This window comes from Pleurodeles waltl, chromosome 1_1, assembly GCF_031143425.1.
Source record: "Pleurodeles waltl isolate 20211129_DDA chromosome 1_1, aPleWal1.hap1.20221129, whole genome shotgun sequence".
NCBI lineage: Eukaryota > Metazoa > Chordata > Amphibia > Caudata > Salamandridae > Pleurodeles > Pleurodeles waltl.
This window is the reverse complement of record NC_090436.1, coordinates 35,580,434-35,604,123: the sequence shown is the minus strand read 5'-3', so window position 1 is coordinate 35,604,123 and position 23,690 is coordinate 35,580,434. Positions and strand designations below refer to the sequence as shown.

General features: G+C 46.3%; 1 protein-coding gene across 1 annotated transcript in view; it reads left to right on the top strand.

Annotated features, from left to right (window-relative positions):
• LOC138259654 (disintegrin and metalloproteinase domain-containing protein 33-like) overlaps window positions 1-23,690 on the top strand; it is a 371,113-nt gene that overhangs the window by 139,406 nt on the left and 208,017 nt on the right. The gene's annotated exons all lie outside the window — the stretch shown is intronic.

Sequence of the window (23,690 nt, the reverse complement as noted above, 5' to 3'; positions counted from 1 at the left end):
GACTCTTGGTAGCCTCTGAAGCCGAGAAAGAGGTGAACCGGAAGTGAACTGCATCAGCCTAGGTGTGTTCACAGGGCAAGGTAAGAGAGTCTATATTGTTTATCATATTTATAAAGTGCATCGTTCAGCCAAGAATCGTTGACGGAGCACATAAAATAAACTTGAAAAAAGTTCCACAAAATGTCCAAACTTAACCTCCCAGCTTACAGCAGAGGGAATATAATTCCAGGCTTGGATCTGGGGAGGTCAAAATAGGTATTAAAGTAACCACCTCAGCCTTACCTTAGTTTTAAACACTACAGTTCACTATGCGTGAGCATCCATCAAAGTCCTGCAGACTCTCAGGCTGTCCTTCTCTCCTGTCTCAGACCTAAAAGTAGAATTTCTAAGGTCATTAGCGCACTTGGGGCCAGATGTATCAAAGGGTTTTATCCATTCTGTGTCTATAGGAAAATGTGTTCATACATATGGCCCTTGGTGACTAGCATCACAGTTCCAGGAGTGGTGCAAGGAGGTGCACCGCTCCAGGCAAAATTGGAATTTGTGTTCTAGATGGTTTTCCATAGTCTAAAAAAGGCTATTTTCCATCTTTTTTGAAGTATTTGGGGCTGCTACAAGGTGGCACCCTAAAAATGTAGTCTCACCTCAAAGGAGGAAGCTCTGGCCCAGCTCAGTTTTGCTTTCATACGTGTGTCCCCAAATCTGAGGGAGTATTTGGTTATCCTCAGCCTAAGAAAGAAGAAACAAAAAGACCGAATCAGCCAAACCAGAGAACAAAGGTAGAATGAAGGATTTAAACACGTGCACAGAGCCAAGCCCTTAATAACACCAAAGGTAGGTTTCTGCAGGAGGGAGATAAGGTGATCCCAGCCCCTGGCTTGGGATCTGTTAATAAAAAGTGATCCGTTGCAATCTTTTAGTAAGAAGTGATAGGATCCAGGCCACAGCTGAACCACATATTCCAAGCACCGAAGGCTGATTCAGATCCTGAAAGATTGACAGCACTGAAGGCTGCTGATGGGATCCCCAGAATCAAAGCAACATCCACTTCCATCTTTGCTCACTGCTTTTCCTGGTCAAAATCCAGTCTGCGTGGGAGGAAGCATATCACATGCCTCAGACGAAAGAGGAAGTCCTATGTGACACCAGGCTCCAAAAATATTGCTAGAAAAAGCGGCTTGCATTTTAGGTGGATATTGTCTTGATCTGTTGTTCCAAAACTTATTTAAAGAGGTCATCCAGTGGAAAATAAAGTTGTCCTGGTACCAAATCTTACATCACCAACAATAAGGGTTCCAGGAAGCCTCTGTTTGATGATGTCTGATTGGGCCATGACACTTTCTGTGACATCATTCATCAGATGACTTCTGTTAGAAATGGGGTCTTTGGTTGGCAGTCACGTTACCCCTGTCCAAGCAAGGACCCTCACTCTAGTCAGGGTAAAAGAGAATCACCCTCAGTTAACCCCTGCTCGCACCCTTGGTAGCTTCGCACGAGCAGACAGGCTTAGCTTTAGAACCAATGTGTAAAGTATCTGTACCAACACACATAGTAACTCAGTGAAAACACTACACAATGACGCAACACAGGTTTAGAAAAATAGGTAATATTTATCTAAACAAAACTAGACCAAAACGACAAAAATCTTAAATCCTTTAGAAAACAGTGAGAACGCTGTTAGCGCACAAAAGTACCTGAGTAGCGTCAAAATAATACCGCACGGGTGAGTGTGCGTCGGAAAAGGTCAGCGATGCGTCGATTTCTCACTCGCAAGCGAGACAGTGCGCCGTTTCTCCTTCAGTCGGGTCAGCGTGTGTCGTTTCTTCTCTCCCGCAAGAGAGTGATGCGTCGATCAGGACGGGCACCTCTCGTCTGGGCAGGCTTTGCGTTGTTTTTCTGCACCCAGCGATGTTGCGTTAAAAATCTGGTCACATGGTATCACAAAACCGCGCTGCGTGGGGTTTGCGTCGTTATCAGCATCCATTAGAGGGTGTTGTGTGTCGTTTCTCCAGCCGCGTTGCGTCGATCTTCCAGTCGTGATGCAGGTAGAGCATTGATTTCAGCCATAAAGCCGGCGGCGCGTCGTTTATCGGCCGCGACACGGAAGGTGTGTCAAAAATGTACCTGCACGGCGATCTGTGCGTGGATTTTCAGTTCTTGGCTGCCAGCTCCACCTCTCAAGTCCAGTCTTTGTCCCCTTTCACAGGCAGAAGCAGCAACTGCAGGATAGCCCAACAAAGCACAGTCACAGGCCGGGGCAGCACTTCTCCTCAGCTCTTCAGGTCTTCTCCTTGGCAGAGGTTCCTCTTGATTCCAGAAGTGATCTCATTTTCAGGGGTTTTTGGTGCCCTTCTTATACCTCTTTCTGCCTTTGAAGGAGGCTTAGTTCAAAGGAAAGTCTCTCTTGTTTGTGAGATCCTGCCTTGCCCAGGCCAGGCTCCAGACTCACACCAGGGGGTTGGAGACTGCATTGTGTGAGGGCAGGCACAGCCTTTTCAGGTGTGAGTGACCACTCCTCCCCTCCGTCCCAGCACAGATGGCCCATCAAGATATGCAGGCTACACCCCATCTCCCCTTGTGTCACTGTTTAGAGAGAGGTGCATACAGCCCAACTGTCAAACTGACCCAGACAGGGAATCCACAAACAGGCAGTCACAGAATGGTTTAAGCAAGAAAATGCCTACTTTCTAAAAGTGGCATTTACAAACACACAATCTAAAAAACAACTTCACTAAAATATGTATTTTTAAATTGTGACTTCAGAGACCCCAAACTCCAGATGTCTAGCTGCTCCCAAAGGGAATCTTCACTTTAATAACATTTAAAGGCAGCCCCCATGTTAACCTATGAGAGAGATAGGCCTTGCAACAGTGAAAACAAATTTGGCAGTATTTCACTGTCAGGACATGTAAAACACATAAGTACATTTCCCACCTTTAACATACACTGCACCCTGCCCATGGGGCTACCTTAGGGGTGCCTTACATGTATAAAAATGGAAGGTTTAGGCCTGGCAAGTTGGTACACTTGCCAAGTCGAATTGGCAGTTTAAAACTGCACACACAGACACTGCAGTGGCAGGTCTGGGCCATGTTTACAGGGCTACTTATGTGGGTGGCACAACCAGTGCTGCTGGCCCACTAGTAGCATTTGATTTACAGGCCCTGGGCACCTCCAGTGCACTGTACTAGGAACTTATTAGTAAATCAAATATGCCAATCATGGAAAGTCAATTACACATATATTTTACATAGGAGCACTTGCACTTTAGCACTGGATAGCTGTGGTAAAGTGCCCAGAGTAACAAAAACAGTGAAAACAGAGTCCAGCACACATCAACAACCTGGGAAACAGAGGCAAAAAGTTAGGGGAGACCACGCCAAGGATGTCAAGTCCAACAATTTCTTTCAAAGAACGGATGGCATCTCTTGGCTCCAAACGAGAACATCTACGACTGCAGAAACTCCGCTCGTAACAACAGACCTAAATATTGTTAGAAATGGGGTCTTTGGTTGGCCTTTAGGCTACCCCTTGTCCAGGCAAGGACCTCGCTGAAGAAGGGTGATACCCTGAAACGGGTCCCAGGGTGCTTTTTTCCGGTCCAGGGAGGACCCGGCTTGGCAGTTCGGGCTGGACTGTTCCCATGAGGAACAGGGTCAAGACTTATTTGCATATGGCTGGGTCCAAACTGGGGTGGCATGTTGAGCAAAAGAACAATGGATTAAACCCAGATCTGTGACAGGGGGTGAGTGTTTGCATTGTTCAACACTCCGTCCATCATCCTTTTGTGTTGCTAAAGTTGCCCTAAGTGGGAAGGGTATGCCCAGACGTGGGTCCCTTGCTCACTGTGCCACTGGATTCAAGCTAGCCTGGCTGAAAAAGGGTGATACCCTGAAACCGGTCCCAGGATGCTTGCTTCCGGTCCAGGAAGGACCTGGCTTGGCAGTTCGGGCTGGACTGTTCACATGAGGAACAGGGTCAAGACTGATTTGCATATGGCTGGGTCCAAACTGGGGTGACATGGTGAGCAAAAGAACGATGGATTAAACCCAGATCTGTGACTGGGGGTGAGTGTTTGCATTGTTCAACACTCCGTCCATCATCCTTTTCTGTTGCTAAAGTTGCCCTAAGTGGGAAGGGTATGCCCAGACATAAACCCAGATCTGTGACTGGGGGTGAGTGTTTGCATTGTCCATCATCCTTTTGTGTTGCTAAGGACCTCACTCTAGTCTGGGTAAGTCACACACAATCCAAATTATCCTGTGCCCACCCTCTGGTACCTTGGCACTGAGCAGTCAAGCTTAACTTAGAAGGCAATGTGTAAAGTATTTGTGCAATAAATCATACAATACCACCATATAGCACCACATAAATACACCACACAGTGTTTAGAAAAATATATAATATTTATCTGGATAAATGCAGGTCAAAACGATCAAAGATGTAATAAGTGAATGTAGAGATATCACTGAAAAGTGATATAAAGTGTCTTAAGTCTTTTAAAAGCAAACAAAGTCTCTTTCATGCACAAAGTACCTGGTTCGCGTGAAAAATCTCCGCCAAGAACCGCAGAGGAGGAGAAGCGTGAAAACAAAGGGGTGTGCGTCGATTTCTTAGGCCGCACACGGCAATGCGTTGTTTAGTTTCCACGCAGGGATTTCTGGTGCTCGGGTCGTGGATCCTCCTCGGGTTGCGGGGTTTTCAGACATCCCGGGGACGATGCGTGGATTTCCTGCACTGGCAGGACGAAGTCAAAGGAACTGCGTCGATCCGGTAGGCGTTGCGTGGAATTTTCTACCGCACGGCAGGCGCTGCGTCGATTCCTCTCTGGAAGTCGGGCTGCGTTGTTTTGGCTCGGCTATGCATCAATCGAGTGGGCCGTGCGTCGAATTTCCAGTTGCTACACTCGCGCTGCATTGATCTCGTTGCGAAGTCGGGCTGCGTTGTTCCAGTGAAATTTTCGCGGTGCATGCTGTGCGTCGTTTCTGGCAGGCTGCGCATCGAATTTCACCGCACAAGGAGTCCTTCTTGAAGAGATGAAGTCTTTTTGGTCCTGAGGCTTCACGGAACAGGAGGCAAGCTCTATCCAAGCCCTTGGAGAGCACTTCTTCACCCCAGCCAGAGAGCAGCAAGGCAGCGGGGCAACAGCAAGGCAGCAGTCCTTCACAGAAAGCAGTCAGGTGAGTCCTTTGGGCAGCCAGGCAGTTCTTCTTGGCAGGATGCAGGTTCTGGTTACAAGTTTCTTCTCCAGGAAGTGTCTGAGTTGGCAGGGGTAGAGGCCCTGTTTATATACCCAAATGTGCCTTTGAAGTGAGAAAAAATTCAAAGAGTGGCTTAGAAGTGCACCAGGTCCCCTTTCCATTCAATCCTGTCTGCCAGGGTCCCAGTAGGGGGTGTGGCAGTCCTTTGTGTGAGAGCAGGCCCTCCACTCTCCCAGCCCAGGAAGACCCATTCAAAATGCAGATGTATGCAAGTGAGGCTGAGTATCCTGTGTTTGGGGTGTGTCTGAGTGAATGCACAAGGAGCTGTCAACTAAACCCAGCCAGGCGTGGATTGTAAGGCACAGAAAGATTTAAGTGCAGAGAAATGCTCACTTTCTAAAAGTGGCATTTCTAAAATAGTAATATTAAATCCAGCTTCACAGTCAGCAGGATTTTATATCACCATTCTAGCCATACTAAAAATGACCTTCCTACTCCTTTCAGATCAGCAGCTACCACTCAAACAATGTATGAGGGCAGCCCCAGTGTTAGCCTATGAAGGGAGCAGGCCTCACAGCAGTGTAAAAACGAATTTAGGAGTTTTACACTACCAGGACATGTAAACTACATAGGTACATGTCCTGCCTTTTGCCTACACAGCACCCTGCCCTATGGGTTACCTAGGGCATACCTTAGGGGTGTCTTATATGTAGAAAAAGGGGAGTTTTCAGGCTTGGCAAGTACTTTTAAATGCCAAGTCGAATTGGCAGTGAAACTGCACACACAGGCCTTTCCATGATAGGCCTGAGACAAGGTTAAGGGGCTACTTAAGTGGGTGGCACAATGAGTGCTGCAGGCCCACTAGTAGCATTTAATCTACAGGCCCTGGGCACACATAGTGCACTCTACTAGGGACTTATAAGTAAATTAAATAGTCCAATTGGGTAAGATCCAATGTTACCATGTTTAGAGGGAGAGAGCATATGCACTTTAGCACTGGGTGGCAGTGGTAAAGTGTGCAGAGTCTAAAAACCAGCAAAAACAGTATCCAAAAAGTGGAGGGAGGCAGGCAAAAAGTTAGGGGTGACCACCCTAAGGCTGTCAGGTTTAACAAATATTATTGCATTATAGCCCGCCATAGTGACAGATACCGGCCATTAAAGGCTCGCTCCAGCGTTAAAGGCCTGAGCTGAAGGAAAAGGCCTTTAACAAGGCAGCAGGCCTTTAATGGCAGGTACAACCAAGCTACACCGATCTATATGGCTATTAGAACACTCTGCCCTTAGAGGGAAGAATGTTCTAATTAGTAAAACAAATGCCTCACGGAGCTCAGTGGGGTTGAAATCCACTCAGACTCTGTTAGGCCTTTGTTCACAGCAAAAGCTGTGAAAGACAAACATTGGAATTTTGATGCTCAGGGCTTTTACCAGCCATTAGAAGCCTGGAGCACTCCATTGTTTTCAATGGCGCTCCCAACATTCCAATATTCTAATATAGCCTTAGAACCCGCCGTAGCGGGCTCTACCGGCTATTAAAGGCCGGCTCCCCGCGTTAAATGCCGAGCCAAAGGGGAGGGCATTTAACAAGGGAGAGGGACTTTAATAGCCGGGAGAGCCCGCTACGCCGGGTTCTAAGGCTACTAGAACATTCTGCCACACAGGGCAGAATGTTCTATTAAAAAAAAAAGATTTCACGGAGCCCGAGGGGATTAAAATCCCTTCGGGCTCCGTGAGGCTTTGTTCACAGCTTTTGCTGTTAACAAAGCGAACATTGGAATGTTGGCGCTGCGGGCTTTTACCGGCCAGTAAAAGCCCGCAGCACTCCATTGTTTTCAATGGAGCCCCCAGCATTCCAATGTTCTAATATAGCCTTAGAGCCCGTCGTAGCGGGCTATACCGGTCATTAAAGGCCAGCTCCAGCGTTACAAGGAAGTGGGACTTTAATTGCCCGTATAGCCCAGCTATGAAGGGCTATAAGGCTATTAGAACATTCCGCCACTAGAGGCCAGAATGTTCTAATAAATAAAACAAAGTCCTCACCGACCCGAGGGGAATGAAATCCCCTGAGCCTCTGGGAGGCCTTTGTTCACAGCTGTTGCCAGCCATAAAATCCCAGAACACTCCATTGTCTCCAATGGACCTCCCCGCATTCCAATGTTCTAATACAGGTTGATAGTGGTCCATATGAGAACACCCACACTTTACTAGAGAGGAGAAGTCTGTGTAGCTTGTGTAAGGTGAGAGCCTGGAACAAATCTAGGCAACAAGGAAGGGAGTGGTTCCCTGACATGAGCTGAGCCTATATTGTGAAGTCATCCTCGGACACACCTAAGTGGTGCATTATGTTGCAACTCCATCTGTATAGCGCGTCATGCCCCTGATGAGGTGTGAGATGCTTCAATGGATGTATAGTGCAGTACACTGTGAGGAAGTGCTTGGCTGGTAGAGAGCGTATTTGCAGTGTTGTGCGTGAGTGCCCAGCTTGGTGCCTTCAAATTGTCTTAGATCTTAGTGCTTTATCATCCAATGGTGATAGGCGAATCGAAAGGTAGAATGTACGTGCTTTTCATCAATTAATTGTTGTGAACACTTGTGAAAGTCTCTGAGGATCCACCCTGGTGCAACAGCAGATTAACTCCTGTGCTGAATACAGTAGTTGTGACAAATGTCATCTATAACCCCTGGAAATACATGAGAGGGCACAGTGAAGGACTTCATACAGCCTCCCCTGGTAACCCCTGGAGAGCATCACTCTATTAGCAACTAGTAGCTGATCTATGAGGACAGCCCAACACTGATAGAAGAGCGGCGTCTGAGCATGTGTTTGTTACATGCAACCAGAGTTGGAGGTCTAGGCCAAGAGGAGGTTGGTCCGTGACCATAGATTGGATACAGTTAGCCAGGATTGCTGGACTGTAGGTTCATGCATGAGGGCAGTGGAGCAATTTAAGTCATGTGCTGGTCACAGGCAGCCACCTAGGAGGCAACAGAGGAGTACTCCCAGGGGGCGGCTCCTCCGTAATTGCGGAGGAGCCTCGCCCCACTGCTGAGAGTCAGGCAGTGAAAAATAAAATGATAGTAAAACGATTTTATTATCATTTTATTTATCACTGTCTCGGTGACAGCCAAGTAATGTAGAGTGGGGCCGGACCATGGCAGGCTGGCAGGCAGGGGTGAAAAGTGGCGGGCACTGTAAAGTATGCATGTCAGTTTGGTCGGCTGTCTTAGGACAGCCAAACCGACATACACACTTGCATTTCTCCAACCCAGCTGTGTTGCCCAACTGGGTGGAGAAATGATACAGGCTCCCTGTGCCCGAGCGAGCATCAGAAAAGCGCGTTCATGCCAATCCTGGTGCTGCTCTGATGCTTGGTATAGCATGAGAGCAGCATCTGGATTGGGAGCCTGTGTTTTGGTGCCCCAGACTGTCGGGAGGAGAGGAGCACCAAGGTGGCAGGCAGCGGGATCGAGAGCGGCAGGTAAGCTCTTTTTAATTATTTTAACACTCCCCCCACATCCCCCCACACCCACTTTTGATTGGCAGCTGCCACCACTGCATACACCCGCAGTCAGTGGTCCAAAGAGAAAGCACATAAATGCCCTATTGTGTCCACCCAGGAGCGGCAGAGGAGAAGCTCTGGGAATGCATCCGGTATCTGCCACTAACAGAAAGATCTTGCGTTAGCTGAGAAGTGATGAGCGTTGCCTACGTACATGCATTGGAGCATCCCTTAGCATGTACTAGTTCTAGATTGAAGAAATCATTTTTATAAGGTTCATCCTAGAGCGACTGAGGATCCATCCATGGCCCGCCTGGTTACAAGAGGGGTAAGAGGTGTCCATCTCAGTAATGGGCACATAAAGAGCTTAGAAGACCCAGGTACTTCGAAGGCACTAACTTCCACCCCTGAACCTCCTACACCATAAATGTATGTGCACATACATCATCAGACTTCCAAGACTCCACATCCTACTCACTCAATGACCAGATATCACACAGGTCTACTCAAATATACTCCATTTTATCAGAGAAAGATGCAGAGGAGTTCCTACTGTTCCGTAAGCACCACGGAGGGTTTTAGTGATGAAGAAAACGCTGCTGGGGGAGTGAAGTGTGGTAGAGAAACCAGAGACGCATTGGTGATTTTCAGCGCACTAGAATTTTTTGTAGAATAGAAGAGCCTTTTTTGCATTTTGGCCCATTGCTGAATGAGACTCACGTTTTTATTTCATGGCCAGTATCGTAACAACACTTGAGCGGGTCCCCTGCAAACTACATGGAGGGCCCCCCCTCTGGACTCAGGAGCTCTCAGGCCAGGGTACTGTGCTGAGGGGTCCCCTTGAGCTCGGGGACCCCACCACAGGTGTTGCAGGGGCCTATGTTACACCACTGTTCATAGGAAATTCTGAGGTGTTGTCTCAAATGCAGCTTCAAGCATCCCTAGCTTCCTGTTAGGAATATATGCAGCTTTTTATTCAGTACTAAACCAGTGTCTATGCGGGGCATCAGCTTTTGTAGGTGCTATTTTAGTTAGTGCTAAGGCGTCAAACATGGCAGCGAGCCGCCCTCAAAATAAACCCTGTGGTAGATACCGGATTAAGGGGGCCAAGTTCTAATGGACTGAATGGGTACGCGACCCCATCCATTCAATTGCGGGTAACCAGGTTCCATGGTGGCACTAATAGGTTATGTTTTAGCAGGTTTTTTGTGAAAAAGGATCTAACTAACATTACAAGTATTCACAAAGCCAATAGGTCTGGCTTTAATGTGCTAACGCAGGCAAACTCCTGCTTACACAAATGTTTGCATGTGTTGCTTGCACCAATACACTTTAGCATGTTAAGGCCATGCGTATGATTATTGCCATCGCTAGGGATAAAGTAGCAAAAAACAAAGTTTTCTTTGAGAATGCACACAGGAGATAAAGAACTGAGTGTGTCAAATAGTGTAGAGATTGAGCATCCTTCTCAGATGGACAGAAAGGAAGCGCTTCCTGGGATGGTGTAATCAGTGCTTTAAATGGGCCGGTATTGAGTACCGGCACTTTTTTAGTTTGAGAGGGAGAGTACTGGCATATCTCAAGAAAAACGTAATACTTTTAATTGGAGAGTACCGCCACTTCTCAGAAACAAGCAGGTACTCTGGTACAGAGTACCTGCACTTCTATTTTTACATTTAAAGCACTGGGTGTAATGATACATCAAACAGCCAATAGCATGAGGTGAGAGAGAAATTATCCTCGCGGTGGAGCCAACCAATTTAAAGAATTGGTAACACTTGGTCTGCAGACATCTGTACTGCCAAGTCGACCTAAAAGTAGAAAGGAAATCTCCCATAGGGGTGGGGGGGGGGCTCTTTTACATGCACCAACTCACCGGAGAAGATCCAGATTACAATCCAGGGTGTAGAGGGTCTCCTTGTGGCTGTGACACCCATATCACTGATTCTTAGAGTAAGATGTCTAGCAACAGCATTGTCTAGGACTTTAGGTTACCTAGTATCATATTGTAGTGACACAGAGGACTAGCTAGGGACCTGCTTGGAGAAGGACAGGGTGACAATGAAATGACGCAGAATACCACCAGATCTGGGGATAGTCAGGGCCACTGGGATTAGGCAATTGTGTGGCCGTGGAGTTTTTCGCATAATTATGGATCTACTGCATTCACCAAATAATACATAATTGGCTTTTTTAACAAAAAAAAATCCGGTTTTTCACACAAACGGTTCTGAAATTACTAAAAATGCAGCAACAGGTATTGCTGCCCAGTGGAAGGCCCTTTGCAAAGGTTGAGTGGTCACTTTTATGTTGCTTATTGCTATATTTGGGAGTTAAACTGGTACCAATGAGGTGCAACCTCTGCCCAGACAGTGCTAACAAGTGCAAAAATGATAGTATTAGAAAATATGCCACATTATGCTGAATAATTGAGTTAACCCTATTGCATAACTTGGCCCTCTCCTGCCGCATAATTCTAGTGGCCCTGGGTATTGTTGCCACATTAGGAGACCGAATAACTAGATGTGACCCAAAGACCATAGCTATGTTTGCACCACATATTCAAGGAGAATGTTACAATGAAGACGTCACCCTTTGCATACTCTTACCATCAATTTCTCTGATAAATAGAGGAAGCGAAAGTCCAAATTCAGAGACAGAATGAGCATCAGCTGCCTTTTGATACCTGTTGATGGAGCCGGAAGTAACACACTTTTAATGTTCGGAGATGGTAGTGGTGGATTTAAAACATAGCCACAATATATAGTTTAACAGGTCAGAAGCACCCACCAAAAAAGGGCAAGTGCCTCACCCACCAAACCTGTGCTTCTCCCACCCCTTCATATGTGGAAGAACTACAGGCGTGTGGGGTATGGTGGTTGCAGACCCGGAAATCAATTAATGGACCTAACATGCAAGCAGAAAACTCCATGCGTGTTGGGGCCATTGGGTTTGCTGTGTTTCATTACCAAACCCTCACTTTGGGATTTTGTTATTGAAAAACAAAAAACTTTGGTAAGTGGGTGAAACAGTCATGGTCATGGAAACAAAAAGCTCCAGTCCTCATGGCTGCAAGAAGATATCTGCTCATTGAAAAAATACAAAAGCCAATTTTTATTAATTCAGGGTTCTACTGGTCTGAAAAACAGTTAATCCCTGTCAGCAGTCACTCAGGTTCAAAAACAGCTGGTTATAGCCCTTAATTCCATAGATACGTAATAATGGCTCCTGTTTGGAAAATATTTATGCTTTCTGATTCTAGCAGGTGGGGGTATCTGAATCCTTTCTAAGGGGACATCTGAATCTGGCAGGCTGTCCTCTGCATAGGAAGAGAAGTTCATATCTTTCACTGACCAGGTAGGCAGGTGGGTCGCCCACTGTTTCTAAGGGACCTGTATAGCCTTCATGGGATTAGTGTGAAAGCAATTTTTTGACTAGGAGACCTGTATGTCCTCCTTGAAGAAGCTAGACAAGAATAATCTGCACAGATCTGAGAAAGAGCCAGTGGAAGGAGAGCTAAACAATATATAATTTACAGACTAGCCTCCACGTGGTCCTGCGGGACTGACTCAAGGCACGCTTTTGGCTTGGCGACACACTCATGGCAAATGTTCAGATCTGTGCAAAGTCTTATGCTTTAGATGCAGAGGCACCACCCTGGGGCACCGCATCACAGAGCACATGCCAATCCACAAGGGTGAAAGCACCAGCAGGTAGGGAGTTTGTGGAAAGAGTAAGTACCCAGGCAGTAAGCCGCACGAGTTGGAAGCTCTAACACACGCCACACATTTATACAGTCAGCATCACCATTATTTGTACATAACACCTCTGTGCAATGTGAAATAAATGTTGGTGTTAATTAATGTACATGTAGGTGCACACATACATATATTGTAAGGTTGTTAAATTTGCATGTTGGTTGTTACCCTAACGAGGCGCTGAAGGGCATTTGCAGGCAGGTGGCACGCTGCTCCAGAGGATTGCCCTGGATGTGGGCCTGCCAGTGTGTCATAAGGGCTCTAAGGGCAGTGTTTTGATGCTGTGCATGAGGGCCAGAGATGGCCCCTTTGTGGTTTGCTCAGGTGTCAGTGTGCCAGTTTGTGAGAGGAACTGAAGGATAGAAAGTTGAAGGAATGAACACTAGTGTATGAATGAATGGTAAGTGTGGACGGGCACTGTGCTCTAAGGGTTTTATTGTGGTGTGTGCGTGGCAGATACTGCTCAAACTGTGTTGGGGAAACTGCAGCTGTGCGTACCGGGTAAGGGTGAAATGCCACAGAAGACGTAGTCATGCACACATGTGATACCTACCAGCAAGGCCGGAGTGGCTGGACCGGGCATTTCCCCGGTTGGCTGGAAGCCAGAGGGTTGCTTTTCACCTGCCGGTGGGCAGCTCTCAGCAGAGGCCTTTAACGGAGCCAGTAAGTGCAACAACCAGTGCAGGGAAAACACAGCGCAGCCCCAAGGAAACCCCCGAGACTGACTGGCCTGGTAGGGAGTCAGCACCTTACCCAGTCACTGAGAACCTATGAGGGCGGGACTTAGTGTATGACACTGCAGCCTAGCTCCAGCAGTGACGTAACAAAACTTAGAGGCCCCCTGCAAAGTACCTGTAGTGGGGCCTCTTCCCTTGGACCCAGTCAGGGGCCCGTCGCCCGTGCAGTATACTGTGCTGGGGAGGGGCCATGGAGCTCAGGGCCCCCTTCGCACCGCATGGAGTGTGGGGGCCCTTGCCATGCCCTTGAGCTTCATTTCTTTCAGTCCTTAAGTGCTAGTGAAGCCAGGCCGTGACCACATCACGGTCCTAAGGGAGAACGACATATCTAACCTATCTAACGCACAGGTAACGATATTTCACTAAAACAAAGTACCATGTGCTGACTGCATTGTGCACAAGACCTTTGCTCTCTAAATGAGCAAAGGATGTATCGACGTGACGTCTGGATCAGTGTGTGTTCGTTAGACCCTAACTCCTGACACTGATGTGAAAGTGAAGAGAAGGCACGCCACTGACTAGCCGGGGGGGGGGGGGGGGGGGGGGGGGGCTCTCACAAACACGTCACTGCCACTCACCTGTCTGCTGAATAAAGGAGGGGAAAACAGAGGAGAGAACGGACACAGGGAGAAGAGTGACGGAAGGAAGCAGAGGGAGAAAGGGTACAGGGAGGGGAAGAAGGGAGAAAGTACAGTGGCAAGGCAGCGAGAAAAAGGGGCAAGAAAGAAACGAGAAGGCGCAAAGATGAAAAAAGCAAAGGTTGAGACAAAACTACTCGGGAAACGAGGAAAGAGTGAGGCGAGCAGTGAAGGAGACTTAGAAAAGAAGAGAAGTAAGATTGAAGAACTAACAAGGGAGGAAGAAGGACAACAAAAGTAACCAGGACGCAGCATGAGGATGGAGGGGCATTGAGATGTTGGAGTTAGAGACTGGAAGTGAGGATGAAGAGGAAGAATGAGCCGGCAGAGGAGAGGAGGGCGGAGAGAAAAAACAGATGCAAAAGTGGTAGTGAGTGACAAATAATGTGCCGCTAAATGCATCAGTTTTCCCCAATTTAAAAATTTAAAACTAGGGAGTGAAGAACCTCTCAAACCTGCCATGGTCGGAGTCTTCTTCGCACTTCATTTTGCTCTATCTCTATGCATGGGGGGGGGGGGGGGGGGGGGGGGAGCTGATGTGAGAAAACTTGCCAGGGCTGCTTTTGGTTCTTAGGGCCTTATTTACAAAGTTTTGGCTCAGGGCAGCGTCACAAGCCTTTTTGCTGCGCTGCCTCACGTCAAAACGACCGCAACATCATCACGGTGACCATGACGCCAACAATGGACGCGGAGTAGACTGGCGCCACCATTTGTGCTCAAGGATACTGCTTGAAGAAAAATCTCTGGATCCAGGCTGACGCCTGGGGAAATTCTAAGGTAAGGAATCTGTAACTAGAGTATGTCTCTACCAGATAATTCATTACGGAAAGTAATTAACTTGTTCATCTACAGTATACGGCGCATTCCTGTCCCTGTCCTCTGCACGGGCACACAAACTGCTGCCATGCACCAACGCAGGCACCCTTGCACCGTGGAGCAAAAATGCCTGTGTTGCAGGGATGAATGTTTTTGTGCATGAAGGTGTCTCTTCAATCACAAGAGGCGTTTTCCTCCTTCTATATGTGGTAAAAAATGCAACAAACATAGAAAGAGGAAAACATGGGGCGAAATAATGTTATTTCTCCCCATTGCACCATCCAGGGGTGGCGTAGGAAACTGACATATTCCCAGGTTTACGAAACCTTGTAAACCTGGGAATGCATCAGATTCAATGGGTGTTGCGTGGGAACACAGAGTAATGCGTGAAAGTGGCCCATATCTACAAGGCCATGTAAAGCCACTCAAATTGGCTTTGTGTGGCCATGTAGCTATAAGCCTGCACCAGTGTGTCAGGAAAGGTGACGCACCAGCGGCGCAGGCCGCTTGTAAATGAGGCCCTGAGTCCGGCCCTGCCTACCAGTCTTGGATTGCTCTTTACCCTGACATTTAGGGGGTCATTCCGACCCTGGCGGTCATAGACCGCAAGGGCCGGGGACCGCGGATGCACCGCCAACATGCTGGCGGTGCATCCATGGGCATTCTGACCGTGGCGGTACACCGCGGTTACCGCGGCCGGCGGGAGTCAGAATGACCCCCTTAATCCACTTTGAATTTTGTCATAGAGAGCGGCCAAAGGTGAAGGACACTTCCCTTATGAGTACAGCCAGGTATCAACTATGCTATATGGTTTGGAGTTCACAAAGGAGGGTCAGAAGAACAACCTATAGGAATAGGCGTTATTCAACCAGCCATGCTATATTTTCTGATGAGTCCACAGGGGAGTGGCAGAAGAGAAACACATGAGACTGGTTGCTCTAACGATCTGGTCGGAGGGTCCATCTAGGGGCGCCGTGAAGCGACTTGTAGGAAAATGCATTAAACAACCAGCGGTGCTATATGGTCAAAGGAGTCAGGCAGACAAATAATCCATGGAACATGGCATTATACAGCCATCCGTAGTATAAGGGCTGTGTATGGTAATGCATGCTTGTATCATACCACAATTGTGTGTACAGGAACACTAGTGTTTGCGCACAACCACAACCATATGAACTGTCATGAATGTTGCATGCAAAGCAGCTTCACAGAGCTGGAACAAACAGACAGTAGAAATGACTCCCTTGGGCTTCCTCAGGCAAAGTCACATTTTACGTCTTCCTCCCCTCAAAACGCAAGTTTTTTAATGCTTTACAGGCAAACTGGCACTTGCCAGGTTTGGCATGAAAGTATGCCGCCTTCCTTGTCTCAATCTAGACTCAACCCTGGTACACGTTGCCAAACATTTAGCCCTTGACCCAGGCCGTCCCAAGGCAAAGGGCCTACTTCAGATATTGGCCAAAATCTAAACATCATAGGACAGTGGTTCCCAACCTGTGGTCCTAGGACCCCTGGGGGTCCGCGAAGCCTTCTCAGGGGGTCCGCGAGAGCCTAGAAAATAAAAAAAATATTGACAAATTAGGTCCCCAGCTTCCAGTAATGACTCAAACGGGGGTCCCCGGATTCCCATGATGATTCCGTGGGGGTCCCTGGGTTCCATTAATGTTAAAGTGGGGGTCCACAGAAACCAAAAGGTTGGGAACCACTGTCATAGGATATAATGTGATTTATATTTTGGTCGCCGGGATATGCGTCACCGTTGTGATGGAGTAACCCATCCGCCAACATCTTTATCAGGCTCTCAGTCGCATCTTGCCCTTCATTTTCCCACTTTCATTCACGTCTGACGGGTGCCGGAGGCGCTGCATGCTGGGGCCGTGCGCAAACATCTGTTCTGACAAGACCAGATCACCAGTTTCTTCCACTGCAGCAACGACTGAGAGAAGGAGAACTGGGGAAAGGGAAAAAGAGTACAGAAAAACCCACAAAACAGTCAGTTATGCTTTTGCTACCTCTGCTGCAGGTGGATTGTAAAAGCCTGGATTTCAAAGGGCCGGAGGAAGCGCTGTCCACAGGCTGTTTATAGGACTGACAGCCTCTCTCTGACAGCTGCATCATCACTGGGGCTGTAGGAGTAAAGCTTAGGCCTGAAGGAAGAAGTAAGTAGATGCACCTCTATTTTAAGTCTATAGAATGTTTTTTTTTTTTTTTGCAGTTTTATATAGCGTGAACTCGATCCGAAGGAATTGGGGCGCTTTACACTAGCACTAGTTACGTTATACAAGGACACATTAATTTTTGGTAGGCATGGGGATATTAAGTCATTTGCCCAGAATCGCAGGATGTTGAGCCGACGCCGAGACTCAAACCTGTTTCAAAGTTACAAAGTCTCCAGCAATGAGCTGGGTGTATTTAATAGAAAGACCACGTAATCCCTTCACCATGTCAGAAGGCCAAAAACAACAAGGGGCAGCTCACTGCTGAGCTCCAGAACTTTTCATAGCTGCCAAGCGGCACTGTGTTATGTGTGCCATCTTTAGCCTGTCCTGGCTTACTAGCCAGGGGCAACAAGAGTGCAGGGCTTCTGAGCGCCCAGTGGTAAAAATAAAACAAGATCCCAAATGCAGGTGTTGTTTCCTGGAAAGCCAAGAATGTGAAGGTGCTACCAGGAGATGAGTTCCCAGGAGAGCTTTGATTATTAGTTGCCATGGGGCTAATGTGAGGGCAAAAGATGTGCTTTCAGTTGGCATCTTTGAACCTCAAGCCAAAAAATGGGCCAGCTTTTGAGTGGCTTTTGCAGCCCACCCTTGCCCCTCAATGTGCCCCTGTGATCCCCACCACTCCTGCAACAGAGGAGTCTTCAGCCTACAGGTGGGCTGAGGGTGTGGCCCTGCAGAATGATCCAGGTCCAGGTTGCCGGCCCACAGGGACACTGTCAGGGATTTGGGGGCTCCGGGAAAAATGTATTTTTGAGGCCCCTGTTCGGAACAGCTTTGAATTTATGATCCAGTTTCAGCTCTTTCCTTCCCTCTTTGCCCAGGTCACTGACAGTGCACATGCGCACTCATCCAAATTCTGAGTGTGTTTACATCTAATATTCAGGGGCAGTGACATGTGTTTTCAATATTATAAGACAGCAGCAGCTCACTAATATCACTGCAAATAATCTCTGAGACACTCAACCATTTCTCATGTATGAGGTCCTGTTTTGATCTAATAGAAATTCTTTATGGATGTTGCATGAAACATAAACACATTCCTCTGCAATGTGTGTAACAGACTTTCACACATCTGCCACAATAAATATAAATTAAAGGAAACGGTATTTATAATAATCTGTTAAAGAATTATTCCAGGTCATCAGAGTCTGCAGGCTCAATCGGGGGGGGCTGAAAGGCTGGGGCCCTGGGCAAGAGCCCGCGTTGCCCATGCCTTAAAACATCTCTGCACCCCATCCGAAATGCTATCCCCAAAACAGAGGCTAGTGACAATTCAAAATGCCTGTACGGTGGGCCTCTGCCTGCAGACGAAGCCTCCTTAAAATAGAGTGACTTGCTTTCCCTTAAAGTTGTAGTTTTTTCTCAGAAATCTTGTTTCTAACCTTTAATGTAAAGAGGAAGAGAAAGTGAACCCCGACTGGTGACTGCATTGTGCACCATGAATCCAGGAATTCCAAGATCAAAGCTGGCTTCCTGCTTGAGCAAATTGTGTGATCCTTGGCAAAATACCTATTTCTTCGTTTCTCCCTTTCCTTCATCTACACCTTCGAGAGCACCGTGAAATATACCTACTAGGATGTGCACTGCACGAAACCTCTCTTGTAGATGCTTTAATGGACTATGATGTTGCTCAATCTATAATAACAATCTACCTGTTATATGGGACATACAGGACACCTGGCTTTCCTGTTGCTTCACTAATGGCATCGTCGTCAGGGCGTAGGTATGATTATTTCCAAGACCCACCCAATATAGTGATACAAGCTGATGTACTAAAGTAAAATGTTTCTGCATGTTAAAGAAATACACTTTTTTTATATTTGTCGAGTCTTTGTCATAGTTTTACTTGTCATTCAGAGCTTGAAGACAAATGATCACGTCCCATCCTGACACAACTCCAAAGGCTCCCCTTGCAGGCGCCATTTTGAATCCCAGTTGCATCATTTACAAAGCAGTGGCATAACGAAACAAGAGGGGGTCCCCCTGCACAGTACATGGAGGGGCCCCCCCTCCCAACTCACACAGGAGGTCCGAGGCCACTGTCTGTGCTGTGGGGGCCTTTGTTATGCCACTATTACAAAGCCATCACAACCAGCTCCCCGTTCATCTTCCAGACAAGCTCACCATCTCTGGTGGCTCTCTGCACACCTGCAACAAGGACACCATCAAACTGCTGTTAAGAGTTTGTAAAAAGTGGTAGCCTTCCTTGATTGTTGATGAATTACTTGTGCGGTAACCTGGTCTTCTGGCTAGACTGGCAAGATGGGCCTGATTACGACCATTGTTCTCTTTCTTAATCTAGCCTTTAGGTAATCTCAGGACAAAAGACAACTGCTTAACCCTACCTGACCATAATGTCATGTCTGTGTCTTAATAGTTCCCGTCACATTATGTCCAGTTAGAACCACCTACCTAATTAACATTATCCAACAGGCTGCTGTTTGCGACAACCTGTGATTGGCCACAAACACAGGAATGGTGGCCTGCAAGGGACAGCAGACTACTAACCCCTGCTAATCCCAAAGCGGAATCTTTTTTAAAGCATCGAGTATCCCTGAGAGGAACTGGTACAGCTTTCAAAAAATGGGATCCATTTGAGAAGACATCATGGAGCAGGCAATGAACCCTCCGACCACTGCTTTATCCGCCGACAACGTCCAACATATTTTCTAAAGGGGAAACTCTCCCACGGAAACGCAATTACAGTTGCAAAACATTGATATATTAACATTTTTCATTTGATAAATAGGAGGGGGTGCCCTTTTCACCCCTCCTTCTGATTGCGATTTGGAACGAGCCATTAAGCCCACAGGCTTTTTGGAAAGGCTTGTCCGGATTGCAAAATTAGTTTAATACATGGCTAACTATAATTTTGCAGCTCACAGGGTTTGCAACTGCTAAATGGTTTTGTACAACGGCGCAACGTGTACAAGACTTGGGGCTCCATGTACGTAGCATGTTGCACATCGCAAACAGCGAATCGGGCCATTTGCGATGCGCAAAATGCACTTTGGCATGTTCAAATCCATATTTGCGATTCGGTAAACTATTTACCAAATCGCAAAAAGGGATTGCGAGTTGCAATTAATAAGGGGTGTTCCCTTCCTAATTACGACTCTCAGTCCGATGTATGATTGTTTTGTGACCGCGAAGGCGGGTCGCAACACAATCGCAGTTAGTACCAGTGTCACACGGGTGCTAACCCATTTGCAAACGGGAAGGGGTCCCCATGGGACTCCTTCCCCTTTGTGAATGGCAGTAAAATCATTTTTTCAGAGCAGGTAGTGGTCCTACGGACCAGTGCCTGCTCTGAATAAAATGAAACGAAAACGTTTCATTTTTTGTTTTTGAAATGCATCTCGTTTTCCTAAAAAAAAACACTGCTTTATTTAAAAGCAGTCACAGACATGGTGGTCTGCTGTCTCCAGCAGGGCACCATCCCTGTGAGGGCGGCCATTCCCAAGGGGGATGCAAATTGCGACCCACCTCATGATTATTCATGAGGTGGGCATTTGCGGCCCCCTTGCGAATCGCAAATAGTGTCATTGACCCTGTGCATCATAAGGTTTTGTGACTCGCAAATTGCGAGTCGCTCTGACTCACAATTTGCGAGTCGCAAAACCAAACTTTGATACATGGAGCCCTAAATGCAGTTGTCAGGTATGTTTCCGCGAACGCGCAGCGGTGAATGGTTACGCCTTGGACCACTGAGGGAGTAGTACAGATTTTTTTCTGCATTTCAGAAACCACTGATATTTACTCCAAACGTGGGTGCACGTCTAGGAGACTTCTGGGAATCACATCCTTGGCTTTGAAACATGACGTCTGCCATCACTGACCGGTAGTGTCAGTTTTTGTCCTTTTACGGTATGTGGTGCGTTTTCATCACATCGAGTGCAGAACACACTCAGAAAATGTTGGAACAAAACTTTGGCTTGGCAAACCCTGCAGTGCCTCGAAAGATTATGGCCTAAAAATAAGCAGTGATGCTGCGAGTCGATGATGTGAAGGACTGCGATAACCTCCCGCCTCTCGTGCTGTGCGACGCCGTTGGCGCTTCCATCGAGGCGCTTTTCTCAGGGTGACATCAGCGTCCTGGCACGGGCCCTCCTGGTGGCCGCTCGCCGGTGACCGGAGCGCGCACAGGGACTGGAGCTCCCGCCTCGGAGGGCCTGGCTTCCTTTTGTGGGCCGAAAGCAGCAGAAGTTTGGAAAAGCAACCCTCAGAGGGAAGGCTGGGGCATGGAGGCGCTTGTAAAGCAGCAGGCGGTGACGTGTCACGAGCTGTGGGGGTGCCATGTTTCCCAAGGGTGGATACAGATTGCGGGGCCAACATTTCTTGTTAGTACTGTTGGATCAAAACATTACACTTTAATTCCTAAATCTCCATGGCTTTCTGATAGGCCTTTGAACAGCAGTGTAGCAGTTTTTATAGTAAGGCATAGCTGCCAAGTTTTCCAGGTTCATACGTGATGTGCTGCTCCAGTCCAGGTTTTTTCCTTGGAATTCTGGGACTTGTAGTCTTCTAATATAACGGAATAAACACGACTACACGCCCCAGAATTCAGAGAAAAACCCTGGAATGAGCGACACATCACACATGGACCTGGTAAACTTGACAGGGCTGTATATAAGTGACTATAACTCAGTTGTGATTGTCTTTTATTACACAACCAGAGGAGTAGTTTTCCAAGATTGCATCAAGGCCTTAGTACTCTTGCTGTACCTCTGCCTGGGGCCCAGCTCCCATTTTAGGTCTGGGTTTTCACTGTGCAGCTCTCAAATTGACTTATTGCCAACAATATATGCAAGTGTGTTTTGGGTACGCCCCTTTCAATCTTTGTCCCATTGGTTTGAGACTTTGTCAATCACAACTCACACAGCGGAGTATTTATCTCTCACCAAATGGAAGTGGCTGCTTGGATGTATCCTTCCACCTCCACTCAGTGTTTTTATTGAACTGCGTGAGGGACTACTTTACAAATATAACAAACTCTCTCCAATCCTGATGGCTCCCTCCTTTGTGTCTCACTCTAATGTGCAATTGGCTGTTTTGGTGTATCCTTCCACCTCCACTCAGTGTTTGTGTTGAACTGAATGAAGCTTAATCAGGGGTATGTCCCTATCAATCTATCCTCCATCCCCACTCAGACTCATCCCAAACCCAGTCTACTACTTTCTTCTCCAAAAGAACCCTGCCTAAGGTCTTCCCTCCTCTACTCCTCCTGGCTCACACAAACCTCAGCTTACTACCATGATCTCCCAAACAACCCTACTAAATTTACCCTCGTTTATCTCACCTTTGACTCATCCAGAACCCCTCCTGCTACTATGATCTCCCTAACCCTTTCTACAGACTCTTCCCTCCTCCATCGCTCCTTTACTCATCCCAAGTCTCATCCTATTACTATAAACTCCCAATTATCACTTATGGATTCTTCCCTCCTCCATCCCTCCATTACTCTAGTCAATCCAACTAACAAACTCGCATATCCTCTGCTCAAATTAACTAATACTAATACTGATAGAGTACTCATATTTCCCTATACTAATCCACCACTAATTCATCTTGGGTTTCGGAGGAGCGTCCTGCTCGCTGAAAAGCACTTCAACGCCTCGTCAGGGTAGTAAGCGCTATATAAATACAATTACTTTACAATTATAGCCCTCCCTGCCCAGTCCTGCTGGCATCCTCCTTTGTCCCTCACTCTAATGTGCTATCACTGCATGCTATACTCAGACCTATTGGCTTTGCCAGTGCTTGCTTTATATCTGTGGATTGTTGCACCCTCACGAGCGCCTGATGTCCCCCGTTCTACGTCAGACCAGCATTGCCGCGTCGTCGCACTCCCCTCAGTCCACCCGTTGAGCACGCCACAGTCCCATTGGCGGACACTCTTCCTGCAGGGTCCGGGGCTCTGAAGTGTGGCAGACAACCCCGAATCTGCTCCTCTCAGGGGGTGCAAAGCAGTGGCGAGGAGTGAGCAGATCACCCATACCCTCTTACTGCACAACCTGGCCAGGTGACCAATGACTCGGGCAAGGGGATCACTGGGTAAAGAAGACATTGTTACCCCCACCTGCATCAAATGATACTACTACTACTAATAATAATATTAATATACAATTAATAGTAATAATACTAATAATAATATTAATAATACAAATAATAATAATAATAATAATAATACAAATAATAATACAAATAATAATAATAATAATAATAATAATAATACAATTAATAATAATAATGCAAATAATAATAATAATAATACAATTGATAATAATAATAATACAATTAATAATAATAATACTAATACAAATAATAATAATAATACAATTAATAATAATAATACTCCAATTATTAATAATAATAATGATAATAATAATAATAATACAATAAATAATAATACAATTTATTATAATAATTCAAATAATAATAATAATAATAATAATACAATTAATAATAATAATAATAATAATAATAATACAAATAATAATAATAATAATCATAATAATAAGATTAGGATTAATAATAATATACACTTAATAATGATAATACTAGTAATAGTAATGCTAATAACAATAGTAATAATAAAATAATACGATTAATAATAATAATACAATTAATAATAGTAATTTTTGATAATACTAGTAATAGCAATGTTAATAATAATAGTAATACAAATAATACAATTAATAATAATAGTGATAGTAATGATAGTCGTAATATTAATAATAATAGTAATAATACAAATAATATTAATAATAATATCAGTAATGATTATCATAATTATATTAATAATAATAAAAGTAATAATAA